Here is a 24075-nt window from a genome sequence, read left to right as displayed (position 1 = left end):
TTTTCCATATTTCAAATTTTAACAACCATAGTACTGGCCACAGACACTCGTGGAAACGGAGGACCTCCTGCAAGGACAAACAACATCTGACGGAAGGTAAATTTTGCATCGTAGCATAAATAAAAATTATATAAAGCAGAAGCATTTTGTGTGTGTGTATAAACGTTAGAAAGCTACCCAGAGGCAACCCGCATAGCTAACATAGTTACCTCAGATAGCTAACTAAACTTGTGACAATGCAAAGCAAAACAAGTTTGCTACAAACCTGCTGTGTGCTGTGGACATTACTAATGTGCAGTTATCCTTTCTGTCAGACAGAAGCTGAGCAACAGGGAACTGACCGATGTACCCTGCCTTTACCTATGGGTAAATCCACGTGTACCTAGCCAAATATTAACCATTTATATCTTTTAGCACAAATGTATGTCAATTTAATGTACTTGTTCTGCAGAGGAACAAAAGAAGAATTACATGACTCATGTTTTTATAACCTTATTTACTTTTTAAAGCAGGTGTCCTTGACATCACATTGACCTACTATATGGATATAATATGCATAATTTCTGTAAAGACTTAGAAATGATATGTTACTTTTCTGAATGAGGTGAGCTGTAATACATGGTAGTGTGGACGAATGATGTCATGGTAATGACCTCAAAAGTGCACTTGAAATACCCAAGATTCATTATTTTGTAGTGAATCGTCTACAGGATGTGTAGCTTCCTCTATGCTCATTGAAAATGTAAATAAAAGATAGAAACAGAAACAACCATAACAAAAATGTTTCGAGCTGTTATATAACATTTTTATTGCATCTAAATAATGTTAGCGCTCAAATTACGCACATCTCAAACTGCATAATAGGGATACAAGGTAAGTGGAGAAGTGGGGATAATGTGAAGATAAACCCCATGTGTACCAGTTGGAGGACGGTTTATGGTAAAGAAGGGAACGAAGACTATTCCCGGGTCACTGCTAATGGTGGCCAGGGAGATCCACAGATGTTGCATTAAGCAAAGCTGATTCAAATCATCCATAAAAATACTCAAAAACAACATCATCATCTGCTCATTTCTCTGAGCATGACATTTCTGGGGATTTTTGGGCAGCATGACACAGTTGTGTTTCTCTCTAAGAACGCAAACTTGAAGGAGAGAGGTGCCCCGTTTTGTTCCAAGACATCCAAGAGGAAGCTCAGGCTTGATTTTCCTGACTGCTCACACCATGGTCAGCTTGTTCTTCTGTAGTTCTTGGATGAGGTCAAGTCAAGAAAATATCATATTATATTGAACCTCTGAAGACCATCTTGTCATGTCTTGTCATGTCTCACTCGCTCACTCACTCACTCACTCACTCACTCACTCACTCACTTTTCCAGGCTTGCTTGACATATATTGCCTGGACAGTGGCCTCAAAAAGGGACTAGCCATTCATCCATGGTAACCTCTTGCCCTGAATTGTACATGAATGGCAGTTGCTCCACCCATTGTCCCAAACATCCATAGTGGGAGCAAGTTCATTATTTACATACTGAGCAACTCTCGTCTCCTTACTGTCAAAGCGGATTACTCTTGACAACACATGAAAGGTCTGAAGAGTAACAAGACTCACCATCTCATTGGCAGTAGCCTCATTACAGGATCTGTACACCCCAACAAAAAGCCCCATGTAAGCCCTATGTGTTTACTCCATCTCCATCCAGCTATCACCAAACACCCTTTTTTCTTCCAAGTTGGTCATCTCAAGCAGGATCTTCTGATGTGAGGGTGTATGTGTGTGGGTGTAGGTGGGTGGGTGTGGGTGTGTGTGTGTGTGGGTGGGTGTGTTGTGTGGATGGGTGGATGTGTGTGGGTAGTTGTGTGGGGGTTTGTGGGTGTGTGTGGGTGTGTGTGGTGAGTCACACCTCATATGTGATGGGTGCAACAGCAAGTATACTATGCCGGTCAGATTTGACCCCTAACATCACAAATGTCACTTTTTTCATTGAGACATTTAGAATTGACAAAAATTATAAAAATTGCTTTCATTGTGTTAAAATATCTGAGGATATCATGAAATTTTCTTCCAATTTAAAAAAGCAAACAGTACTTTTTACACACCTGAACTTAAAAACAGGTAATTTGATTCTAATTAGAGTATGGATGTCCTCGTGTGGCATGGTGCAGTATGAGTAAAACCATGTGCAGCCTCAACCATGCACCTCCAACCATACTGACACCAGCTAAGATGGGTAGAATTCAAGAAGTCTTCACTCTTGGTCATCTTCTGGATGGCTTCCTTTGGGTCTTGGTTGGGGGTTTGGATCTCTCAAGATCATAAGGCAACATACCCTCTGCTAGACACCCACTGCAGTTGACTGACTTTCACTTTAATTGCCTCACTGCAGCCAGAGACAACAATGGTTTCCTTTCTTGCTGGAGCCGAGGGGAGCAGCTCACAATGAAATACTAAAATACCATGTGAAATTCCCAATGGGAAATACAAAAGAGAGAATAACAGATAGACCCGTAAGTTAGAAGTACAGGCGACTTGGAACTAGTTTCCTGCTGAACAGGCTGGTGTGGAAGAATGATGTGCTGTCTGAGGCTGAGACGTGAGTGTTATGGAGACAAGTATGTCCTTCAGTGTTTACAGCAAATTGTCTTTGAACTTCTGCAGTGAATTCTCAGCATGACTTGTCAACACTAGTGCTTAGACATCACATGGGAACTAGATTTTTGCATGTGTTATGTACCGCTCAAAACAGATGAAATACTCTTTTAAACCAGCATTTATGGACAAATTGCCATGATGGGGAAAAACACTGAGAGATAACATGAACTTCTAAAACTTGACAGAATGTCATGACAAGCATGATAAGTTTACAGCTATACTCTAAGGCTCTTATTCCTTAAGCTGCAATGATCAGTTTTTCACTGACCAATTCACTCCCAATGCATCATGATGACATACCTTAAGTTATGTAAGCATATTTTTTTCAATTATAAGGGTATCTCTGTATTCTCAAAACTTGATTCGATATAAACATTATCTCAGAATCGGACACTGAGATGCTAACGTGTATTATCTGGTAGAACTACTTTAAATGGTTTTTGCATCTAGACATCTGCATTTTAATTTGAAAGGGACAAACATTATCTTTCGCTTGATCTAAAACCACCGTGCGTGTCTTCATTAAGTCAGTGCTCTTACCTTTCTCCCATTTTAAAGAGTCAATATGGAGCTAGGAAGGTTAAGCTCACCTTCAGCTCATTTCATCATAGTCAGTTAAGGACAACATTTCTGTGCCTACCAACTCCTTTCACAAAGAAATGTTTTCGCCATATTAAACTCTATAGTGACCCAGGCATTCTACAAACACAAGCCCACCTGGTCTGAGGCTCTATGGTGGTTTTATGGTAGGTCTATGGCAGGTCTATGACAGGTTTATGGTGATTCTATGGTGGCGCTATGGTGGCTCTATGATAGGTCTATGGTGGGTCTTATTGCAAGGCCATCAGAAAATCTCCAGAAGGCACCAAAATCATCTGTCACTGCCATTGCTGGATATTTTTCATCCACTTGTTTTTATGGTCCCATGATAAAGGAGCCTGCACATTCGATCCTGTTTGATGCCATAATTGAAGAAGACTCACTACTGTCAGTAGAAAAATACACACACACACACACACACACACACACACACACACACACACACACACACACACACACACACACACACACAATAAATCTGCTTCTGGCCTTGACTCTGTAGACCAGACTTCTGCTGTTTTTTCTTTACCCTACACCCCCATCTTACAGATTTATCCTGTCCTTTTTGTGCTATGGGCAGGTTGTGGTACAGCTTATATCAGAGCCTATATAACCCTATATAACCCTGTGACCACTGTCTGCAATAACTGTCACACTTTTGGGATTTTGTCTACATTTTCCAGTGCTCTTTATTGGCTCTGCATGAGTCAGGACCCAAGACACCCCAGAGATGCATGGCCATGGCCTTGAGGGAGATGCCATGTACCGCAAAGCTGGAAGGAAAACAGAGTACCCATTTGCACCTTTCGATGAAGACGAGATGAAGAGGAGATCAAGTGAAGAGGAGATATGATGCGATAAACCTTTGGATGTAAACGGCGGAAGAGAAAGGTATTTAATGGGATGTAAAACGATTTGGTATCATATTGATGGAAAAAAATGCAAATTAACATGCCAAGGAAGCTTGAAGCAAAGCACAACGATGGAGAGAACATGGGGGAGTTACTGATAGCAAGGCCAAACTCAGGAAGCAGGATGAGGATGAAGACTTGTTGAATGTCACATCCTCTAAACATGCACGTAGCACTAACCCTAGCTGCTCAAACTGTTTCATAGTGGTTTTGGATAGCTGGAGGAAGCAGAATGTATTTGATGAATAAATGAAGACACAAGAACAAAGAAAAAAGTTCAACTAGCAACAGACTGGTAAGACTGGAACATACGATCACATGTGTGTGCTTGCGCACACATTTGGCAATAATTTAAAGCCCAGCCTGCGTTTGATTTCTGGACGGGTTAGATTCTCTCATTCTTCTTCTCTTTTCTTTCATGAACAGAAGGAGCCTTCCCCTTGATGGGAGCCACCCACTCATGCAGAGGCTGCAGTGTGCGTAGCATATTAAAGACCTGTGGGAACTCATTAGGGCTACAGAAACCCCACCCCCACCCCGTACCGGTGCATGGTCATGATTGTGCCATGAGTTGTGAGTTCAGGATATACTGAGAAAACAGATCATGTCGACTGTGTGTGTGTGTGTGTGTGGGTGTATGTGTGCATGTGGGTGTGTGTGGGTGCATGTGTGTGCGTGTGTGTGTGTGTGTGTGTGCAGGTGCATCTGGGTTCATATGCATGTGGGTACATGTTATTGTGTGCGTGTGTGCCCATGTGTGCGCGTACTCTGTGTGAGCTTACTCTGAGCAGATGACTCTTAACATTGTTAACAGCAACATTATAAATTGTACTCTCTATACTTTTCTTTCATTGCTAGCTCTCCCTTTATCTTTGACCTACCCTAGTACATGTGCCAAACACATATGGATGTGTGAAAATGTCACTTGGGAATTACAGAAGCACCCACCGTCTGCATGAATATCGGTGGTGGTCAGTAATTGCTTACTGGTCTAGCAGGTTGCTCAGCAGCTGTTCCGAGGATGTTTTCTCCTGATAAACGACTCGCTGGACATGGCACAACTGAGTCTTGATGTCGTTTATTCACTGCATTCTTTAAATATTTTAACAGTGTAAGAGACAGTGTTTCTGCTGCCACAACCACATAAAGTTAGCCAGCCCAACAACTAATTTGTAAAATGCACTCTATTCATTCCTGTAGAATCTGCAGGCACTGGGTGATTAAACATCTTCTTCTCTTCCTTTACTTCCTTTTCCTCTTCTCTACTCACTTGTGGATGCATACCAGTCATCCACATAAAGAAATAGCATATTAAAAATACATATTTCTTCTGATTCTTGAGAGGAGGGGTGGGGGAGTTGGGGAGGAGGAACAGGATACCCTGAGCAAACTGTTGTTCTGGGGGCCCAAATTGTGGTGCAGGTCCCCTACACGTTTCAGTGATGTCTGTCCCTTGGTGCTGTTGCTGGCTGCTTTTAGGATGATATGTGTAGGGTTGGGGTTAGGGTATAGGGTGTGGGGTTCAGGTTAGGGTACAGGGTTAGGGTGTAGGGTTAAGGTTAAGGTGTAGGTGCTAACTATTGCATTACAGGAGCATCCACTGCTTGGTGACTGTTCACTTCCTGCCCATTATATCCCATCTCTTGGCAGGTGCTGTTGTAACAAGATAATCAATGTTATTCATTTTGCCTGTCAGTGATTTTAATATTATGGCTGATTGGGGTGTATGTGTCTGCACACACAGAGAGAGAAAGCTCATTGGAGAAAGAGAGAAGTTAATATTTTCTGTCTCTTCCTTCCTTATTTACATTTTCAGCATTTGACAGATACTCCTATCCAGAAACACCTGCATATAGTATGCATGCTCCATGGGAAGCCAACCCATAACCTTGGCATTGTTGGCTCGGCCCCACCCTCTCGGCCATGTGACGTACAGGAGCTCCCGTATTTGCTTACTCAGACTTTCTATAAGTGGGATTGAGAGTGCAGCACAGTATTTTAGTCTTTGCTAAGATTGTGCTCTTCTGGACTAAGATATTGATATTGTCATTCTTGGGAGTGCCCCTGTGACAGTGTTCCCGTTAGTTCCTCACATTCTCTCTGTTTACTTTTTCAGTCCTTGGTTTTTCTCCAACTTTTAGTTTTTTCTTCCTTCAGATCTTTCCTTCACTTGGGATTGCCATATCTGTTTCCAAATGCTATTTTCTGCATCTTAACCATTGTCAGTATATTTGGTTTGTTCACCATTACTTCCTCGTCTGTCTGGATCTGTAGGTCCCACAGGATCTTGACTTTGATATTTTCCACAACTCTTTTGTGGCTCCTCCCATATATGATCCCTGTCACTTAGTTCTGTGTCTCAGAGTGTGCTGTTCTGACAGTACTGTGCACCAATAGGCACTGGGTTGTCTCAGGTTGTCTCAGGGGCCCCTTTGCCCAGACTGTTTTTTTCCATCCATTGGATCGTCTTATGTCAGCTCTCTGTTAAGGATTATCCTACCATGGCACAGTGATCATGTTCCCCATCTCTTTGAGATGCTCTCTTATCAGCTCATCCTGGGGTCATTGTTTGGATATATTCATGGATATGTTCTGAATGGTGGAATTTTACATTTTTCAGGGCTACCTTCACTCCTGTTTGAATGATGTATCTTTAGTTGAGTGCCTTGTGCATTGCGGGGAGCTTTCAGCTGTTGTTGGCAGATTTTTGGTCTTCCCTTTGTCAGCTGATTATGCATGCTTGGCATCGGATGACTGGCAGACAGGGCTTTGATGTAGTTATTCCTACTCATCTGGCTCTTCAGGAGCCGCCTTATCCTGTGGAGGTGCTGCTGTCCTTGTGGCGTGTGGAATGGTGTGGTACTTTCTGATGTAGTCGATCCAGGCCATGCTTAGATTGGTCTTGGACCAGTGGTGGAGAACTCCAGCTGTCATGTGTTGATGTTTTGGTCTTGGAACAGTGGTCCTGTGGTATTATTTCCAATCGCCTTTTGTGCAGTGCACATGTGCTTATTGTGTTTGATGGTTCGTGTTCATGATGTGAGCATCCATGTTGTGGACAGGTAGGTTATTGGCCTACAGATGGACAGTGTTTGTCCCTTGCTGGGGTCCTTTGTGATCTGTATTGTCCTGCAATGTATTAGCCACCCTAAAGCCAAAAGCTTCATTCTTCTGCTGGAGGCCGAGTGGAGCTGTTTCTTTACCCTGTAGACATAAGTCTCCATGCTCAGCTGTAGGTCCAGATGATGCCAGGTGCTTCTTCATGTTTGTGACTCACCGCCATAGATCTGCTGTTGGATGGGAGTTTCTGGTGCTCTGCTATCAGATCTCTAACCATCTATAAGATCTATAAACACAGTTTTTTTGTGATTCTTGTATACAGTATATATGTATTTTAAAAGTACCTTAGCTCCAGGTGGATACGTCAGTGTTCTTTTGCAGAGTACACTTTGCATGGTTCTTTTGCAAAGAGGGCATGTACTTTTTTGGTTTTGTGTACCTCTGCAATGTGACTGCCAGTGCTGTTAACCTTTGTTTGACAGACCCCAGGGATGTCTTGCCCCTCATGTTTCTTCCATAGTTGGGACCCGTATTTACACCCTTCTGGAGCTCAGTATACTTGCTGACTTCCGTTCAAGTTGTCTTTATCTTGGTTCCTGCCTGTGCTTCCAAGGGAGACAGTGGGGGTGGCCTAGTGTCTTCACCATGACTACTGCTCCAGTGGCTAACAGTAATAATCTTGGTTATGATCAGTTTCCTTATGTCAACAGGGGCGAATATAGTGTGTCCATATATGTTCTGGCATTTCTGTGTGTATTGGTTCAAGCATTTCTGTTGCTGTAGTTGATGTGTGCAAGCTGTTGTTCATGAATGTGAGTTTAGGCCTTTTCCTTATCCATAGTTCTCACCCATGTGTTTATAAGCATATATACATATCTGGTTTCTTCCATAGATCCATAGAGTATATATGTATATGACTGATAAACAATTGATCTAATGGAATGTTACTACACCAGTAAACTGAATGAAAGTGTGAATGGCTTCTGTATGTATTCCATGCCAATGGTAGAAGGTCTGAGAATGAGAAAAGCAAGATTTGATTACAGAAAGGCACTTTAAATATATAAAGCCATTTTTAATGTGTGTTTTCCTTTACACAAGTTAGTTTCATCTGGGTAAGCCGTGCTTACCCTGATGCCTGCCAGAAGCACAGCTTCCTCCCACAACCCATAAAAACACTCAAGTCCACCAGCACTTGTTCATAGCACATTTACAAACCATTAAAGTTCCAGCATGTGCCTGATATCTAAGAAATGCGGACTCATCTATGGGCCTCCTCATCCTAAAGTGGAAAAGAGCATGTTCAGTAGTTCCACGTCTGCAGCAAGTAAACACATTTGTAAACATTTAAGACATTTGTTTCATGAATTAACCATGAGCTGTATCTGTACTGGGCATAGAAGCCACGCACAGGATGTGAAGCCTGTGCTCACGTACATGGTGTATTGATTGAATTATAAGTAAATATTAATTTCCCCAAACATTTACTGCTTATTTAAAAAGTCCACAATCTGTTTCTACCAGACATTGGTTGATTTATGTTTGTAAGTATTGTTAATAAGTTATTATGGTTAATAACATTTATTTAGCTTTTTTTGCTTGTGCTTTTTGAGGGTTTGAATTGGTGCTTGAATAATGTCTTTGTGTGCATATCTAAATTGATTCTAAAGCCCTTTTAGTAACAAAACAACCACTCAGCATCAACTTTTATTCTGTATGACTAGCCATAATGGATCAGGGTATTTCTTTCGATACACTGGTACAAATTTCTTTTTCTCCTTCTCTTCTTCTTGACTGCCATACTCCTGAGATTACTGATGCCTTGTAACAGCAACTTAAGTTGTAGAAAAAAAAAAAAACTTATGGGCAGGAGGCAGACAAGTCACAGATTCACAATTCTCCAAAAATAGGATTAGAAAAAGAAACTTTGGCCATGAAACAAAAAGTTTGGTGAGTGCTATCATGGGAATTTTTTTTGGCATACATAGTTGCTTGCTACTTAATACAATGCTAAATGCACTTAAACTAAGTGTTCAATTAACTCAAATATTTTATAGCACACAAGCAAATCACACAGCACATGTTGCTGTCACGCTACGGTCCCCGAACCCTTCCTTTGGGGCGTGTGTTAACGTTGTCTGCGTCTATTCGTCTGCGTCAGTGTATCTCCGTGGGTACGGGTGCGTCTTGTCATTATCCGTCTCACCTGTGGCTCGTCTCGTCATCACGTGGGGTTGATGTGGTCTGTCTATTTAATGTGCGTTCGCGCAGTGTCTTGTGCTCGTCGTTGTCTATGTCTACACGTTGCTGTGTGTGTTTTGCTGTTCAACGTGCGCTATTGCGCAATATCAGTGAGTGGAATAAAGCGTGACGTCTGTCGCAAACACGGATTCTGTGTCTCGTCCGTCTGTCGCCGCCCAGCGTCACAGTTCCCTTAGTGACTTAGTGATTTCAAAACAATGGAAACTCTAGGGTGATCTGGTCCTTATCAGAACATTTTAAAATGTATGACAAAAATAGCATGTTTTAATGTTAGCAGCCCTGAGTCTCGTGTCCCAAACAATCCGCCTATTATAATAATCATCTGTAATATACGAAAATAATCTCCCAGCCAGAGGCATGACACACACATCCACGATGGTCTCATTAGCCAGAGAGCATTGTTTCACTCATACTCTCCTCTGTTTGTTTTCACAAACCCCCTTTTCTCCCAACTCTATTATCTGACTTTACCTCCTATTCCTCTCTCTCTCTCTCTCTCTCTCTCTCCCTCTCTCTGTAAGGCAGACACAGTGTCTCTCTGACTATTCCCTACCTATTCATTCTGTCTGAATAAGAGTTCTGCTGATCTTAGGCCTTCAAGTGTCCAGGCTGACTGACACCAAACACTTCTCCACCTGCATCCAACATTTCTCCCCTCCACCCAAGACTTCTCTACCTCCACCCATTACTTATCCACATCCACCCAACACTTCTCCACCTGCACCCAACCCATCTCCACCCAGCACTTCTCTACCTACACCCAACACGTCTCCACCTCCACCACTGCACTTGTCCATCTCCACCACTTCTCTACCTCCATCACTTCACTTCACTTCCACCACTTCTCTTTTCTATCTCCATCACTTCTCTATATCCATTACTTCACTTCTTACTTATCTACCTCCACCACTTCACTTCTCCACCTCCACCACTTCTCTTCTCCACCAATCCTCTACACCCACTTCTCTAGATCCAGCACTTCACTTCTCCACCTCTATTTCTATATAATATATTCTATGTAATATACTGTATGTGTATACATTACAGTGCTGATTTAAAATTTGCAAACTCCTTGAGTTGTTTATATTTTTCTGTTGTTTTACCATGATTCTCAGGTACAGGAAACCAACTAAACCACTGCTAAACTAACTAAAGCACCAGAAATATTATTGAGGTAAAGGCCAACCCACACATCACCTCCAGATAGTTGCAGACCTCTCTGGCAGTATCTGGGATAAATGTACATGTGTCTACAATCAGGCAAAAAATCAATAGACATGGCATTCATGGGATAGTTGCTAGAAGGAAGCCTCTGCTCTCAAGAAAGAACAAAGTTGCCTGCATAAGCTTTTCCAGAGGGCACTTGGACAAACGAGAGGCTTTCTGGAAGTCCATTCTCTGGAAATATTTTTGGATAAAAGTCAACACTGGATATAAAAAAGAAGAAAATACCCCTAACAGTGAAGCATGATGGTGGAACTGTGAAGATCTGGGCCTGTTTTTCTGTCTCTGGACTTGGACGACTCAATATTATACAGGGAACCATGAATTCCCAGGACTATCAACACATTCTTGACCAGAATCTCCTGCCATCAGTCAGGGAGTTGAAGCTGAGACAGAAATGGATTATGTAACAAGACAACAACCCAAAGCATTCCCACAAAACTATCAAGGAGTGAATTAAGAGAAAGAAGATTTGCAGGTAGTGGTGCAAAAATCCCCAAAGCAGTTGTTTGTGGTTACAGATGATGTTTGGGTGAAATAATGGCTGCAAAAGGAGGTGCCACAAGCTTCTGACTAAAACATACAGTAATTTGTTCGCTTATCTGCTTAAACTGATTAAACATGATAAAATAAGAATCATGGAAAGAAAATCTAAACTACTATAGTATTTAAATACATATATTAGCTACATATATTTAAAGCAATATACATATATGTATACCGTGTGTGTGTGTGTTTAGTGTAGTGTAGTGTTTTGCACTGGCGCATGTCTAAATCACACAAATCTTTCCTTCTATGTTTTGCTGTTCTTCAAAGATCTAACAATCTATGTATAGCATTCATAATATATAGCATTAAAAAAGATTCTGGTTCTTTACTGCAGAACCTTGTACTGTATCATGCAAGTCCATGTAAAAGTTTAATAAGTACCCATGGAGGAAAGATTCTCTGGTGCCCCATCAAAAAGAATGAATTTTAGGTCACATCACTTCATCTATAAACATATTTTCTTACTATAGGTTTGAAAGGGAAGTAGAAGATTTATGTTGGAATCCAAAGAATCTGACTGCAGTCGTCTGGTCTGTGTCTGTCAACGGCTTAACATCTGACACAAAAATGTTTTTTTTTTCTGTCATTGCTGTTTAAGAACAGTTCTGTTCTCTTACAAAATAATGCTTTTAAGAACGATGAAACTTTCCAACTCTAAATCACTGGATCCAGAAGAATAACTTCAGAAACATTTTTAAAAGGTTACTGTGACGATGGGTGCGAGGCGAAGGACGAGACACAGATCCTTGCTTTAGCAGACGTCACGTTTATTTCTACAACTATTGCGCAAGACAGCGCACGTAAAACATAGACCACTCACACTGAAACGTGTAGACTTAGACAACGACGAGCACAAGACACTGCGCGAACGCACATTAAATAGACAGACCACATCAACCCCACGTGATGACGAGACGAGCCACAGGTGAGACGGATAATGACAAGACGCACCCGAACCCACGGAGCTACACTGACGCAGACGAATAGACGCAGACCACGTTAACACACGCCCCAAAGGAAGGGTTCGGGGACCGTAACGTGACAGACGCCCCCACCAAGGGCACTACCCGTCCCGGGGTGCCAACAGGACAGAGTGCCCCGAACCCACGTCGATGGGCGGATCCGAAGCGCCCAGTCCTGCGTCTGGGAGATGACCGCCCTCGGTGGAGAGTCCGCCACGAACAGCCTAGAACACCCTCCCTGGGAAGACCGGGGAAAACACGTTAGACACATTTAACGGGACGAACACAAACACACAAACAGGAACACTTACACACAGAGGAACAAACGGGAAAAAGGGGTTCGGTACACATACGGGCAGACTCACGAACACTGGGACAGACACACACGACACAGGCGCCAGGCTGCGTGCCAGGAGGAGGGCGATTAGAGGAGAGAGATCGGGAACTACTGGAGCTGCAGGCGCTGCGGTAGGCGATGCTCCTCCTGCCCTTGCTGCAAACCCTCCACCGGGCGCAGCGCGGCTGGCCGACGCGCCATGTGCAGCGCGGCTGGCCGACGCGCCAGGTGCAGCGCGGCTGGCCGACGCGCCAGGTGCAGCGCGGCTGGCCGACGCGCCAGGTGCAGCGCGGTTGGCCGACGCGCCAGGTGCAGCGCGGTTGGCCGACGCGCCAGGTGCAGCGCGGTTGGCCGACGCGCCAGGTGCAGCGCGGTTGGCCGACGCGCCAGGTGCAGCGCGACTGGTCTCTCCCCTCGGTGGACCGTAGGGCATTCCTCCTTCTCCTCTCGACCGCCCCTTGGAGCCGGCAGTGGGGTCTTCTCCCTCTGTCTCCATCGCCTCACTGCCCCGGCTCCAGCTCATGGGCTGCTCCGGGCTGCCACCCCGCGAGTAGTCCATCTCTTCTCCCTCGGAGCGATCGGAGGATGGGCCCGCCTCAGGAGTCCACCTCCCCTTTACCGTCCAGGCAGACAGCTCCGAGGGGGGAGGGCTCTCCTCCTCGTCCTCAGTGTAGGACCCCTCGTCATCTTCCTCCTCTCCGCCGTAGTCAGCGGAGAGTGCGGAGCACACCGACGGAGGGTACTCCTCTTCATCCTCCTCTCTCCCACCGTAATCTATGGTGGGCACGGAGCACACCGACGGAGGGTAGTCCTCTACATCCTCTTCTCCCCCACCATAGTCTATGGTGGAGGCGGAGCATACGGATGGAGGGTAGGCATCTTCTCCCTCACCGTAGTATATGGTGGGGGCGGAACAAACCGAGGGAGCCTGGACTTCCTCTTCGCCTTCCTCCTCCTCCTCCGAGCCCTCATCGGCGAACTCGCCCTCTGGGGTCTTCTCGGTGGTGTAGAGCTCCACTGAGCCCACCCGTATCGGCGAGAGTTCCCTGGTGGGAGGGAGGTGTCGCTCCCTCCACATCCGCACCGCAGACTGGCGGAACATCTCTGCCCTTTCGGGATCCACGGTCTCCCGTGCCGCACACAGCATGTACGCGCACACTGGGTCTGACTTCAACTGCTCGGGAGTCGGCGTGGTGGTGTTGCGCGGATCGGAAGAAGAGGCATGGCGTCGCTTGCTAGGGCGCTGGCCCCTCTTTGGCCGGGTGGCGTAGCCTGGCATGCTTAGGGTGTCTCTTGTCGGCTCGTCGTTCTGTGACGATGGGTGCGAGGCGAAGGACGAGACATAGATCCTTGCTTTAGCAGACGTCACGTTTATTTCTACAACTATTGCGCAAGACAGCGCACGTAAAACATAGACCACTCACACTGAAACGTGTAGACTTAGACAACGACGAGCACAAGACACTGCGCGAACGCACATTAAATAGACAGACCACATCAACCCCATGTGATGACGAGACGAGCCACAGGTGAGACGGATAATGACAAGACGCACCCGAACCCTCGGAGCTACACTGACGCAGACGAATAGACGCAGACCACGTTAACACACGCCCCAAAGGAAGGGTTCGGGGACCGTAACGTGACAGTTACTGTATTCATCATTATTATTTTAAATATTTTTTTATTCTAAATAAATAATCAAGAATAACACTAAAGACAAAATATTTTACCAATGTCACTAAATGAAATAATTGTGTTTTCTTTTCATTAATTTACATTTATCATGCAACTAAATGTGTGGCAATAATTAGTAAACAAATAGAAAATAATTATCTAAATAAATAGAAAGCATTTCACATGTGAGCATAGAGACCTGTGTTACACTACCATCTGTGCGTTTCCGAACCCCTAATCTGTATGCCTGTCCCTTTTCTTTTCCCTCCTTTGGATTTGACTTATTCTTTCTGATTTGACTTATTCACAGATTATCCCTCCCTCCCGCGCACTTGTGTTTCTCTCCAGCACCTGCCTTTAGACCTGATGCAGATTGGCCCCATTCACAGACTGCCATTAGCATGAAACATGTACTCTCGGCAGCGCTCTGTCTCCAGAACCAATCACCATGCTGGAAAAGATATGTGTGAGGGGGCAGGTCCCATACACCGTCAGAACCCCATGCAGAACCCCCGGGGACCAGCCTCTATCAGCACGATGTATCTCAATGCCAGTCATACAGAACAAATTGGCCATTTACTTTGGGTTGGCAGGCACCCGTGCATGTTCGTTGGGGGGAGGGGCAGTCCCCGGATGGGTGTACAGAAAGACCCCCTTATCTTATTCAGCCAGCCAGCTAGCCGCATGCTCTTCTGTTCTTCCTCCTGAGAGGCGTGGTTTCGCCCCCTGCGAGGGGCCAAGGCGTGGGGCGGCCACTGTGGGGCTGGAGAGAGTGGTTATCAGGGAAGAAACACCATGGTGATTGCTTTCCTGAAGCCCCGCCTTCCTGTGCCTGACCACTGGGCATTCAGGATATGAGACAAACATTCTCATATCACCTGTGCAGCGATAGCTAATAATATTACTGTGTCTAGATCAATGAAACTGGCCTAGATTTCTGTTGCGCACTCTCTATAAAGGGATCCTGAGAGCACCGTGATTCTCTCTCCCATTCTTTCTCTCTCTATCTTTCTCTCTATCTTTTTGTCTATCTCTATTATTAGTGGCAAAGAAAAACATGTGACCAGTGCCGAGTGGCTCAACACACTCTCGGCGTGCTTGGGAAGTGTGTGTTTCGCTGGGGTTTATGGGACACCCTGACACAGGCTGTCTCTCTTAGTTAGAGTGCGAACACACACACACACACACACACACACCTCGTAACTCAGCTAGTGGTTTTCCACTGAGTGCATGGCAGAGAGTGTGAGAGAAAGACCCTGAAAAGGGGACAGCAAGCAAGTGAGAAAAGAGAAGAAAACAAGAAACCCACTGATCAAGACAAACAGAGAAATTGAGACTGCAAAGTAGAGAGCGGAAAAACACCCCCATGCTAAGAACTCAGACACCCTTCAACGAAGACACAGAGTGGAACAGATAGGAAAACAGACCAAAAGGCAGAGGAACGAAGAGAGAGAAAAATGTATAAAAGACAGAGTAGCTCTCTCTCTCTCTGGAGGTGATCTGCTTGCACACTGTATCAGCTTTCTGCCTGTAGGGCAGTAGAATCACATTCACTCAAAGCTCCTGAGAATCCTGTTTTTTATTCCAAACACATCTGGCTTACATGGTGTATACCTCAGTTGAAGGTAGCAGAGATGATCAAGCCTTCCGTCTGTGGTGGACACGTTTTGCTGAAGCTCTCTGAAGCCCTTTGCAGTTTGGGATTTGTGAGTGGGATTCTGTGTCCACTCACTGCAGCGAATGTGATGAATCTTTCAACTGTGCTGGTCAAGGTTTCTCAGTGGGGTAACATCACAGTTGCCGTGATTTACAAATTACTGTACGGGGGTTAGTGATTAAGGAGCACCAACTGAAGAGAGAATGGGTTCTCATGAGCTCATGTAGAAGAGGACACATACTTCCAACACTTGTGTCTATATGAATAAACCAACACTGTAAATGAGATTAATGGAGCATTTTCTGTCCACTTGACCTAAATATACCGCAAAACGAAGCGAACACAAAGTAAGGATGTTTTCTTGTGCTTCTTTCCTGGCAGGAATGTCCTCGACAGAAATCTGAGTCACTCACAGCTCATATCGATTTCCATCATTGATCTTGATTGCACCGTTTTCTGTCATCACGTCCAGCCGTATGATGGATGAGCATTCCCCTGCGGAGATGAAGTCATTCAGACCGAGAACACTTTAATATCATGCAAGTTTAGCTGAAGGCCTTCACAATGCTTGTCAATACCTGGCCATTAAACAGCTATACAGATGTTCCAGTAGTCATAAAATTTAAAGATACTATATGTAGGATTATTCATTAACTTAATGACATACTCAGAAAATCGAATACTGAAGGCTGAAATAGGAAAACCTTTTTTTCTGTAATGATAAAACTTTCTTCATGTTCTCCTGGAAGTTCATGCCTTTCTTCCACAAAAAATAATAAACACAGCATCCCAATGGAAGCCCAACAAGAAAAAACACTTGGTCTACATTAACTCAATGTAATGGGCAATCAGCTATAAAAATAATTACACACCACACCTTTAACAGCTTGACCTTTGATTCTCCAAGATGCTAGATTTTAAAGCATTGCGAAATTAAGACTAATCTGCATAATTAAAACCTAATTAAGACAACGATTAATCAGGTGTAGACTCTGCAGGAATGCACATCTCAGTGAGGAGAGTACCACTTGTGCCAAGCAGAACCGAGCTTTGATTTAGACCATCATTTGGCGTCGGCAGAACGAGAGTCGGACCTTGTCCTGCAGAAGTTAGCACTGATCCACATGTCTCTGAACAAAATTCAATTCTGGGCCTGATCGTTTCTCCTCTAACGTGGCCTTAATTCGATTACGGATGGGGTCAGGGAAGGGTTCCCTGAACCAACAGAAGGACACGGGAGGCATGGGCGGGCTGTGACACAGGCCGTAGGGAGCACCGCCACGCCCTTAATCGCATTAGACTCGGTAAAGGCAAGGTTAGGCACCTCACTGCAACTGCCAAACACTGGCAGGAGCACAATAAGCTCAGCTGAGAATTGGGAAGTTATTACCACAGAAGGGTTAGGCTACTCTTAAGATCTAGAAAAATAGGAATGGCTATCGAGAGTCACCACAATTTTCTAAATAAACACCCAAAACTAAAGAAATACATTTTCTGCATATTCTGTGGAAGCATAATTATTGTCAAGCTACTTAACTGGCAAAGCATAGATTTAATATACAAGCTATGAATACAAATCTTTTGTTTTAAACACTTTGTCTTTTCACCGATTCACTGTGGGGAGGCAATAAACAAAAACAGATTGGGGGGTTTTCAGCTAGTTTTCTTATTATTGGTATCAGGCAAAAATTGGATTACATCTGGAAATCTCATGGAAATAGACAGCAGAAAGCAGACGCTCAGGGCTGCTGTGTAGAGCTGGGAATCATTAAAGTGGACACTATCCAATAACTAAGTCAGACTTAATTTCTAATCCCTAATCTCTCTGACTATGAAAAATCTATTCTGACCAAATTATTTTTAAAATGCTGTATTAAAAAAAAACTGAATGCTTCCTTTAACTAAACAACATCAAAGCACACCATTCTGTGTCAAACCAGGGCTGATGTCAAAGACTATTGGAAATCCATAGGCTTAAACGTTGTGTGAGCTTAAGGCTTACTGGATGTCACCTCAGTGCTGCACTGATCGGTCCCTTCCTGAATTCAGTGAATGCAGATCGTGCCCTGATCAATATTCAATGTCAGAGATACAGGAGTTAGTCCACAAGAAGGAATGAAAATGAGCACATTCATCTACAGATTGACAGCTGTTCATTTCTTCCAGATTGTTGCTCCTTACATGAGAAGCCTGTCTAACAGGTTACAGCCTACAAGCTGTAAACTATGAACTGTGGTGACTGGATGTGCAATTGTGGCCTCTGATTGCAGAGGCACATTGTAAAATTTAATGTAATCAAGCCCATTTTGTCTACAGTTCTCAACACTGTGATGCAGATTGAAACTCCAGAGCACATTGTATTCTAAGGATGGTAGTGACCATTATTGATAGGGTGACATGAGATTTGGGTGAGTGTATGGCTGTCCTGCCACTGATGGATTCAGCCTATCATGTTTTATTTATGCAAAACCAGCAAACAATGCCATGGCCAGGTGAAGACATTTTCATACTCTGATTATAGGTCATTTTAGTAGAATGGCATTAAAATGTGCTACAGCATGCTATAGAATGCTGGTCACTACCATTGTGAACCGAAATAGTGGAAAAAATTGTTCAATTTAAATTTCATAATTAGTTGTGTATTTATATATGTGTCATTAGGCTTTTCACTCTTGGCTAAGTACTCTGGATCCATTTTTCCATAGTTGTCCCATGGGAATATCCTACCGCACTTCTGCATCCTGACAAAGGCAGCGATGCTTCACCCTAAAAGACCCAAAACATGGCAGAATGTAAAATATGTATAGACCAATACAGCCCTATAATACCACACATATGTGCAGTACAATATAATCCTATTACACAACACATATGTCCAGTACAGTACAGCCATATAACACCACACATATGTACAGTACAGTACAGTCCTATTACACTACACATATGTACAGTACAGTACAGCCATATAACACCACACATATGTACAGTATAGTCCTATAACACCACACATGTACAGTAGTCCTATAATACCACAAATATTTACAGTATAGTCCTAAAACACCACACATATGTACAGTACAGTATAGTCCTAAAACACCAGACATATGTACAGTATAGTCCTAAAACACCACACATATGTACAGTATAGTCCTATAGCACTACACATGTACAGTACAACCCTATAGCACTACACATACAGTGAAAAAAATAAGTATTTGAACACCCTGCTCTTTGGTCTTAGCCATGTTAGTAGTTGGAGTCTTAGTGATTGTGTGGGTTGGACAGGTGTCTTTATACAGCTAACGACCTCAAACAGGTGCTTCTAATTTAGAATAATTAGTGGAGTGGAGGTGGACTTTTTAAAGGCGGACTAACTGGTCTTTGAGGACCAGAATTTTTGCTGATTGGCAAGTGTTCAAATACTTATTTGTAGCAGTAACACACAACTCAATTATTTTAAAAATCATACATTGTGATTTCCGGATTTTTTTCACAGTGAACATGCATCTAAGATAAAAATTTCAGACCCCTCCATGATATCTAAGTGGGAGAACTTGCAAAGGCGCAGGGTGATCAAATACTTATTTTCCTCAGTGTATGCACAGTACAGTACAGTCATATAACACCACAGATATGTACAGTACAGTATAGTCTTATAATACCACACATTCACTATGACATCTCATGCTGGACAAGCTTCTTTTATGACCCTTTTCCCTCAAAGATTTCCCATTTTAACACCAATCCTGATGTGCCTATGTGTCCATTTAAGGCAGTGGAAAACTAATCTACCATCAGTATTATGAAAGATAGAAAAGTAAAGAAATGAAAAGAAAAAAAAAACTACATGCCTGATGTTGACAAAGTATAAGAGACCCAAAAGTAAAGTCTGGAAGAGAAGTACAGCAAAGCATATGTATAGATTTCTCTATCGTTTTTGTGGTGATACAAAACAGAAATATTGGCCTATAAGAAGGCAAACAAGACTATAAAGCTATTACTGGGGTAGATTAATTGATCTGAGATCCCATAACAGTTTAATTGAGCAGAAAATAGCAGATGGCTTTGATGGCCGTATCATACAGAGAGCTCGTCAGCGGAGCCTTAATGGTCTCTGTGTCCAATTTCAGATATTTCCTCAATGCTTTTTCCCCCATTACCTTCACTGCCAGAAAGTGATGGGGACGACAGAAAAGAGGAGGGAGAGAGAAACACACACATAGAGAGAGAGAGAGAGAGAGAGAGAAAGGGAGAGAGAGGGAGACAGAAAGAGACAGAGAGAGACGTGCTTTGTAGTGGTCTGCTTCATTTTCTGTCTGTAGTCTCTAGCTCTGTCTCTGGGTACATGTGTATGCATCTGTGTCTGTGTGTGTGTGTATGTATTAGCTCACTTTTTTCTCCAGCCAGTGACGTCACGTTTGTGCAATAAACTCATCTTTGCCCAACAAGTATTTGTGTGAGTGTGTGTGTGTGTGGGATGGGGCGTGTGTCCTCGGCCGGAGGATGAGGGGAGGCTGCATTTGTTGACAAGCTGATGTCGCTCTTTCTGAACAAATGCTAATTTAATCAATCTGCAATAAATCCCCCTCTGTGCTGAGTCATGGGTGTGTGTCTGGCCCGCCAGCACAGAGCAAACAAAAGTCCTGCCAATGTTAACCACCACGATGAGACAGCCATACACAGTACAAACACAACCCTTACACACACACACACACACACACACACACACACACACACACACACACACACACAATACCAAATCAAAATACATGTCGGGCTTCTGTGGCTTCCATGTACCTCTTCCACGGTGGACTGAGGAAGGCACTGAGATGTTGTCTTTCTCATGGGGGTGGGAAATGTGGGTGTGGAGAAAGAGGAGGTGGAATAGCAATGTGGCAGCCATTAAAAATGGATCCAGGCCCTTCTTGTACACTGCCACCCATCAGTCTGACTGTGTCTCAATCTGAGTCAGACGCAGGTGGATCGGCCAACTGGACATGTTTCAAACAGCCCTAGAGAGAATGGGGCACGGTTGCAGTGTGCAGAGATAAAGCCGCTTTTTGGCCTGATCACTGGGAGTAAGAACATGAAACTATTTGGACATCATATCTAGTGTAGTAGACCCTGATAAAACAGGGAAGTCACTGATAAGTGTTTTGTAATAGGCATCTTGAAACTAAGAAGAAGGCAGTCTCTGAGGAGAGTAGTCAAACATAGGGGGGCTCTAGTCTGCTCACACCACCTGCTTCTCAGTATATATATATATATATATATATATATATATATATATATATATATATATATAAAAGACAATGAAAATGGTCATCAATATGGCACAACAGTGACTTTACCATGAACTGGCTATCCCTGCAAAATGGATGAGAGAATGAATATACCCCAGGAGGTGGCCAAGAGGCCTGCAGCACTGTAAAGAGCTTCAGGATGTCCTGGACTGAGTAATGTGGCAACAACCTCCTGAATTCTTTATATTCTGGGCTGTGGAGTAAGATGGTAAAGTGGAAGCCTTTATTTATAAAGACAAACATCCAAAACTAGCTACATTTTGCAAAATCCTAAATCAAGTCTGCCAAAAGCGTGTAAAATGTGTAAAATTGTGTTATGGTCTAGTGAAACTTTTTGGCCATAATTCTAAAAGGTATATTAGGTGCTAAAACAATACTGCATATCACCAAAGGAAGGCCATACCCGCAGTGAATACCATACCCACAGTGAATACCATACCTGCAGCAGTGAATACCATACCTGCAGCAGTGAATTCCATACCTGCAGCAGTGAATTCCATACCTGCAGCAGTGAATTCCATACCCGCAGCAGTGAATTCCATACCCGCAGCAGTGAATACCATACCCGCAGCAGTGAATACCATACCCGCAGCAGTGAATACCATACCCACAGCAGTGAATACCATACCCACAGCAGTGAATACCATACCCACAGCAGTGAATACCATACCCACAGCAGTGAATACCATACCCACAGGGAATACCATACCTGCAGTGAAGAATGTTTTGGGACTGGAACTTTTGTCAAGGTGGAAGAAATTGACAACAACCCAAAACACATTAACAAAAGAGTTTTGGGATGGTCCAGTCGGAGCTCAGACCTGAAGCCAATCTGTGGGGTGATGTAAAGAGGGCTGTGTACAGGAGACACCCTCACAATATGACACAATCACATTATTACACATACGGGAAATACAGATTGTTACATCTACATTTTGGGCGTTTAGCAGATGTTTTTATCCAGAGTGTCTTACAAAGTACTTTGCCATCTGTTCACAGAATGAGATAAGTCACATTACAGGTGTAAAGGGTTTCAAATTATTTACTTTTATATTTTCACACTCTTTCACACAATGTGACATTTTAATAATGGTATATATGTGTATGTATGTGTGTATGCATATGCATACCTGTACGTGTGTTGTGTGAATTTGGTCTGCGTCAAGAACTTGAACTGAACTTCTGGTGTAATGATTTTAAATATATAAGAGAGGGACGTGAATTTGTTTTATGAATATTCACCGGTTTTATTAATTTACACAGCTTGCAATGCCATAAATGTGTTAATATTCCCTCAAATGTTAAGTAACCTGACCAGAAAAATAATAAAAAAAAAAATTCTATAGCATGTTGTCCTCTTTCCCCTCCCCATTCTATTTTCCTCCAATCAGTGATTATGTAACTGCAAAGTGGTTGCCACAGCAACCCCTTTACTCCAGTGCCCCCGGGCGGCTGGTCTGACAGGCCGCGAGGGGCATTCTGGCTGAGTGCCGTCAGCTGTCCACGATTCTGTGACCCCTCCCACCCCACTGCTGGTTCAGAAGGAGGTCGGAATCACAAAGCCCTTACCCAGCATGTGAGGAAGAGCCTGACTCGTCTTGGTGCAAAGCTGCAACACCAAACACTGACCGTATCCCATGGGGCCACACGGTACAATATGCAATAGGCCTGTAAAACAAGCTATAAGAATCCACCCCCCACCAAAATTATTTGGATTGACCAAAAGACACATGGAACAATATGTTTATTTTATGCTAAGATTAAAATAGCATAGCTATAAGTATGTTAAAGGGTTTTTTTTTTAAACCACATGAAAATGAGAGCTGCCTCTTACATTGTGTAAATATTCTATGATAAAAGCACCAACAGAAATATTCCAAACTTACCTGAAACAATGTCAGTGTCCTTCTACAATAAAGTAATGGTTTCAGATATAATGTTTTATTTTGTGTGTGTGTAATTATATATATATATATATTAGAGAGAGAGAGAGAGAGAGAGAGAGAGAGAGAGAGAGAGAGAGAGAGAGTAGTGTAGTGAAGTAGTACAATGTGGTCCTACACTTGAAGAACACAATGGTTCTAAAGAGACAGAATGTTTCGGACAGGGGTCCTTCATCAGCTGTTCAAGCCAAGTGCTTCTCTAAATTACTTCTATCTGTAAACTGTTTTGCACCTTTTCTCCTGTGGATGTGCTGTGTTTTCTCCAGGGCTCTCGGTGTTTCCTCTACCTGAGTGATCTAGCGACGAGCTGACTGTTTAAACAGTTAAACAACGAACTGAGCTGGCGAAGCTCCACTCTGGATCACTGGATCACCCTGGACTACTCTGGAAATGATGCGCTTCGCATGCACTGCCTGCACGTCTTATGAACACGTCGCAGCAACGTCTGTGTCTCAACCCCCCAGGGAAGCCCTCAGGAAGACAAATCCCGATGTAAAGTCCCATTGTTCAGGGTCAGAACAGCGAACTGGTACGTGAGTGTTCTTCAGGAAGCCCCCTCCCTACCCTACAAAACTCACAGGCACAGAATGTAGTTCATGTTATCACGGCAAGTTCCAACTCAAAATTATACTGCAACAAAAAAAGTGTTTACACAGTGAAGTCCATTAGGATAAGGAGATGTAAAAGCATTGAAAATTCACATGGCCATAAACAAGATACCCAGACAAAGAATGATTTTGCAAATTCTTGCTTCTAGCCTTGAGGGAATCAGCTAAATGAAAAGAAAAAAATTAGAAAGACACTGGCAGCTGCCACCTTAATGTTTTTTTTTTTTAAGTTGTTAAATATTGATGAACCTTCAAAGCTCTGGGCACTTAGAGATGTAATTCTGCTGGGCTGACCTCCATATTAAACCATAATCTCCACGAACAGGTAAT

The 24075-nt window shown here is 43.4% G+C and overlaps 1 long non-coding RNA gene across 2 annotated transcripts; it reads left to right on the top strand.

The window, feature by feature from the left end:
- The first annotated feature begins 38 nt into the window (after window positions 1–38).
- On the top strand, window positions 39–19806 carry LOC143527928 (uncharacterized). Of its 2 annotated transcripts, XR_013134307.1 has the most exons (6): window positions 39–96; window positions 3936–4143; window positions 4369–4458; window positions 4590–4736; window positions 10601–10659; window positions 16273–19806. It is a non-coding gene; the product is annotated as an uncharacterized LOC143527928 (long non-coding RNA). The 2 variants fall into 2 exon arrangements; XR_013134308.1 differs by lacking the exon at window positions 10601–10659.
- Window positions 19807–24075: the final 4269 nt, after the last annotated feature.

Source organism: Brachyhypopomus gauderio, chromosome 12, assembly GCF_052324685.1.
Source record: "Brachyhypopomus gauderio isolate BG-103 chromosome 12, BGAUD_0.2, whole genome shotgun sequence".
NCBI classification, from domain to species: Eukaryota; Metazoa; Chordata; class Actinopteri; order Gymnotiformes; family Hypopomidae; genus Brachyhypopomus; species Brachyhypopomus gauderio.
The sequence above is the reverse complement of the archived record's forward strand: the minus strand, read 5'-3'. Positions and strand labels throughout refer to the sequence as shown.